The following is a 6,110-nucleotide window of genomic DNA, read 5'->3' as shown; positions in this document are numbered from 1 at the left end:
CAAACACAAACACATGACCCACAGAAATATACACACAAACACACACAAACAGAGTCATATAAACAGACAGACGCACACACAGACACACACATACACACATAAATACACACACTCACGCACGCAGACAAACAAACACACAAGCACTCTCACACAAACGCGCTCACACAGAAACATACACAATCACAACCAAAAACTCACCCACGCAAACACATATGTACGCAAACACACACAGAAACTCACAAAAGCAAACACAAACACACACACAAATAATCAATCATTCACACAAACGCAGACACATGTGCACACAAACACAACCACACGCAAATACACACACAGAAAAAAACACACGCACGCACAAACACGCATACACACACAAACATCCATAAACATTCACACAAACACGCCCAAATACACACACACAGAAACAAACAAACGTACACGAAAACAGACTGACAAACACGCACACATAAACACCCACAAACATACAAACGCACATAAAGATACACTCAAAAACACACAAACACGAACAGAAGAACATCATGTACAAACAAACACAGATATAAATAGACATACATAGATAAACACAAACACACACAAATATACACACACACAAACTCACACGCACACACAGAAACACACAAACACACGCAAACACTCACAAAAGCACTCAAAACCTCATATAAACAAAATCGAACATACGCCAACACACACACTCAAAGGCAAACATAAGCACAATCACTCACACAAGCACACACACAAACATAAACATAATGGCACACAAACACACACACATACATGCACACACACAAACATATGATCCACAGACAAGTACACACACACAAACACACACGCAAACACACTCATGCAAGCACACACACACACACACACAAACAAGCACATGTCGAACAGACAAATACAGACACACACAGTGACGCACACACAGAGAAACACACAGAAACAAACACACACACTCACAGAAACACAAACAAAGGGACACACACACAAACACACGCAAACATACACATAAACACACACACATAGAAAAAAGCACACAGGTACACACACTAATACACATACAAAGACATATACAAAGATACATAACCACAACTCGAAAACACACGCACAAATACACACTGAAACACACAAACAAAGACACACAAAAACAAACTCACAAATGCGCACACACAAAAACACAACACACAGTCATATACACACACATAGAAACATACATAAAGACAAACAGACACACACTCAAAAACACACAAACAAACAAAGAAACACAAAATCAAATACAAACACAGACATAAATACAGATACATAGATTCACACTATGAAACATACGCAAACACACACACACAAACACCCACACACAAACACACACAGAAAAACACACACACATAAATTCACATACACACAACAAGCACACAAACGTGCAAGCACACAGACACAACCACGCACATACCGCAGACAGGCACACACACTCACACACACAAATACACACACGCAAATACACAATAACATCAATACAATTGCATTTACAGAGCGCCTTTCATGTCGACAGGACGTCCCAAAGAACTGAACAGTCAGGTGTCGGGGCCTGAGCATGGGGGAGGGGTGGGGAGGGGTGGGGGAGGGGTGGGGAGGGGTGGGGGAGGGGTGGCGAGGGGTGTGGGAGGGGTGGGGGAGGGGTGGGGAGGGGTGGGGAGGGGTGGGGGAGGGGTGGAGGAGGGGTGGGGAAGGGGTGGGGGAGGGGTCGGGGAGGGGTGGCGAGGGGTGGGGGAGGGGTGGCGTAGGAGTGAGGGAAGGCAGAGAGGTGGGAGGGAGACCAAAGGCTCGATCGAAGAGAAGGGTCTTGAGACCGACCTTGAAGGACGCAAAGGAGGAAGTGAGGGGAAGGGACCGTGGGATGGAGTCCCAGAGTGTGGGGCAGAGAGGCTGAAAGCCCGGACACCGATGGGAGGGCGGGTCGGGCGGGAGACATGGAGCAGCCCGGAGCCCACTGGACGGAGGGAGCGGGCAGGTTGGTAGGGAGTCAGCAGGTCAGAGAGGGGAGGAGGGGGCGAGGCCATGGATGGCCTTAAAGGTGAGGATGAGGATCTTGAACTCGATCCTCTGGGATACACACACAATCGCACACACTCACAGGAACACACACAAACACACACAGAATCGCACACACTCACAGGAACACACACAAACACACACACAATCGCACACACTCACAGGAACACACACAAACACACAGAATTGCACACACTCACAGGAACATACACAAACGCACACAACAACAACAACAAGATTACAGTTGTATATCGCCTTTCATGTCGGACGTCCCAAGGCTCTCTCACACACACACTCACAAGCACAAAGTCACACAAGCAAACACAGTCGAACACAAATACACACTGAGAGACAAAAAACTCTGCAGAAACAAACACACACAGACAGAGAGACACACAATATATACATATATAGATACACTCAAAAACACACGCACAAACACAAACACGGAAACAAAGACGAACCCACACACAAACAATCGCTCACACAGACACACACACAAACTTACAAAACCACTCACAAAAGCACAGAGACCCACATACACAGGCAAACGCACACATACACACAGACACGCAAACAGACACACACACACACACACATCCATTGACACACACACACACACACACATCCATTGACACACACACACACATGCAACGACACATGCACTGACACACACACACACACACACACACAGAGACATACATACACACTGTGTTGTCATGGGCTAATGTTAACGTGTGGTTTAAGAATCTAAAGTAGAAGTGCAAAGGCGGCAAAGCTCATTGACTGAAGGCAGAACCCAAAACAATGGCAACATAAGGTCAGGACTTACAGGGACACGGAAAATCCTTCTGGTTAAAGGGAGAATCGAAATTGAAACATATTATGGATATAATCATACAAGGAGTTGTTTTTCATAAAAAAAGTCATCTTCAGAAGGAGGTATTCAGTTGTCTTTAAACAAAGGTGTGTTAGATATCTCTCGGAAACGGTAGCGGAGCAGTGCGAGACACGACCAGTGCTGTGACAGGAATCCGCTCGGTACCGTTTTGTGTCTTGTGTATTATATTATTGTTTCATTTACTTGTGCATTACCTGCTATTTTCACGAATATAGTGACCGAACTCAACCAATAGGTAAACTGGAATCGGATCATTTTAAAATTTTTGGAGAGAGTTTCAAATTGTTCTAACAGTCACACACACACATACACAGACACACAGAGACACACACACAGAGACACACACAGAAAGACACACACACCCGCACAGACACACACATTAATACATGTTGAGAGTTTGATGTAAACGATGGCTTGTGGCCTCACACTGTCACACCGATTCCTGTCACAATATTCAGCCGCACTGATCAGCCAGTCACAATAAACACATTGAGATATTGGAGTCATTCACACTCTGGAGACGCAGTGCGTTACTTACCACAGACTCTGTATTTTACACTCCGGGTTCCTCAGAGCCTCACACAATCGCTTCACTCCACAATCTCCCAGTTTATTGTAACTCAGGTTCAGGTCCGTCAGTGAGTGGTTTGTGCTGAGAGCGGAGGTCAGATCCTCAGTACAATCAGCTGTCAGATTGTTACCCCACAGTCTGTAGATCAGAGACACAGAGACATAACAGGGATCGGAGTAAACACAGTGTGTGTAACCCACTGTCACTCACAGTTTGTTTGATGCCGGACAGGTTGTAGGAGTGCGACACACACACGCACACACACCAGATACACACCAACACAGACACGCAGCGACCGATATACTCTTACTCACACACACATATAAACGCATGACTCACATACAAATACACACAAACAGACACAGACACCCAAGCACACACAGACAGACGCGCACACATAGACACACACACAGACACATTGAGATACACACATACATATAGAAACACACATAAACACACAAGCACATAAATAAACGCACCCACACAAACACAGACTTACGAAAATACACACAGAAACACACAAACAAGCACACAGACACACAAACGCACACAATCCCCCACACTCAGAGAAACACACACAAACAAATACACAGACACGCACGAAAACGCACACATAAACATATGCAAACGCACATACGTAAACACACACAAACACAGAAATAAACACAAGCAAACACACATACACAAACATACGCAGAAATACACACAAATACACACACACAGAAACACACAAACAAACAAGCATACACAAAAGCAAACTCACAAACACACACGCACATGTACACACAAACAAACGCAACACACAAACATACAAACACACACAAAAACAGAAATAAATACAAAGAAACACACAAAATCACATACAAACACGCACACATAAATAAACATACACAGATACACAAACAAACAAACAAACATGCAAATATGCACACACTCAAACACAGAAACCGACAAACACGCACAAACACTCAAACTCATGCACACAAAATCGCAGATACGCATACACAGGCGCGCGCAAACAATCACACGCGCACATACAAACAAAAACAAAATCACACACAAACACACAATAAATACATACACATGTCCCACAGCCAAATACACACACACAGACATACACACAAACACACATAGACATACACAGATAGACACACACACAGAAGCACACACACATAAACACGCATACACACACAAACAAACACATGACCCACAGACAAATACACAGACACACACACACAAACACACTCACGCAACCACACATGCGTAAAATCTCACACAAGCGCACACACACAAAAATGAACAAAACCACACACACATAAATACACATACACAAACACAAGCACATGACCCACAGAAAAAATTCACCCACTTAAAGACACATATACACACAGAAAAAACAAACAGACACATACACACACATGCACACAAACACATAAATACAAACACAAAATTACACGCACAAACACACACCCACACCAATCACCGACACAGAAACTTACCCACACATACGCATACAAACAAACACACCAATACACAAACGCACACAATCGCACACACAGAAACAAACACAAACACTCACACAAACACACAGACACACACAAAAACAGACATACAAAGAATAAAGCACACAAGCACAAATTCACATACATATATAAACATGCATAAACATACACGCAAACAATCGCACAGATATATACTCAGAAACACACAAATACAAATTAAAACAAACTCACAAACACGCACACACATGCAGATTCAAACAAACATAACACACACAATCACACACACATGGAAACACACGTAAAGACACACTGAAAAGCACACAAGCATAAACAGAAGCACAAAATCAAATAAAAACCCACACATACCAATACACGTACAAACATACACACGATGAAACACACAAATGCACACACAAAGAAAAACATACAATCACACACAAACGCATACGTGAGCACACTCACGCAAACAAACGCAAAAACACACAGATAAATACACATACAAACTCTCAAACACACACACACACACACACACACACATACACACTTGCACGCACACAAATACAAATACATAGCAACATCAACAAAATGACAATTACAGAGCGTCTTTCACGTCCTGAGGACATCCCAGAGCGCTGAACAGTCGGGGGTCGAGGCCCGAGCATGGGGGAGAGGTGGGGAAGGGCTGAGTGGTGGGATCGATGTGGGAGGGTTGGGGGAAGGCAGAGAAGTGGGAGGGAGATCAAAGGCACGGTAGAAGAGAAGGGTCTTAAGACCGGCCTTGAAGGAGGCCGGGGAGGAAGTGAATGGAAGGGACCATGGGAAGGAGTTCGAGAGTGTTGGGGCAGAGAGGCTGAAAGCCCGGCCGCCGATGGGAGGGCGGGTCGGCCGGAAGACATGGAGCAGCCCGGAGCCCACTGAACGGAGGGAGCGGGCAGGTTGGTAGGCAGCCAGCAAGTCAGAGAGGGGAGGAGGGAGCGAGGCTATGGATGGCCTTAAAAGTGAGGACGAGGATTTTGAACTCGATCTTCTGGACGATGGAGAGACTTGGGCGAGTGTGGGAGTGATGGGGTCGGAC

The sequence above is a fragment of the Callorhinchus milii genome, unplaced genomic scaffold, assembly GCF_018977255.1.
Source record: "Callorhinchus milii isolate IMCB2004 unplaced genomic scaffold, IMCB_Cmil_1.0 Scaffold100, whole genome shotgun sequence".
Lineage (NCBI taxonomy): Eukaryota > Metazoa > Chordata > Chondrichthyes > Chimaeriformes > Callorhinchidae > Callorhinchus > Callorhinchus milii.
This window is presented reverse-complemented; position numbering follows the sequence as displayed.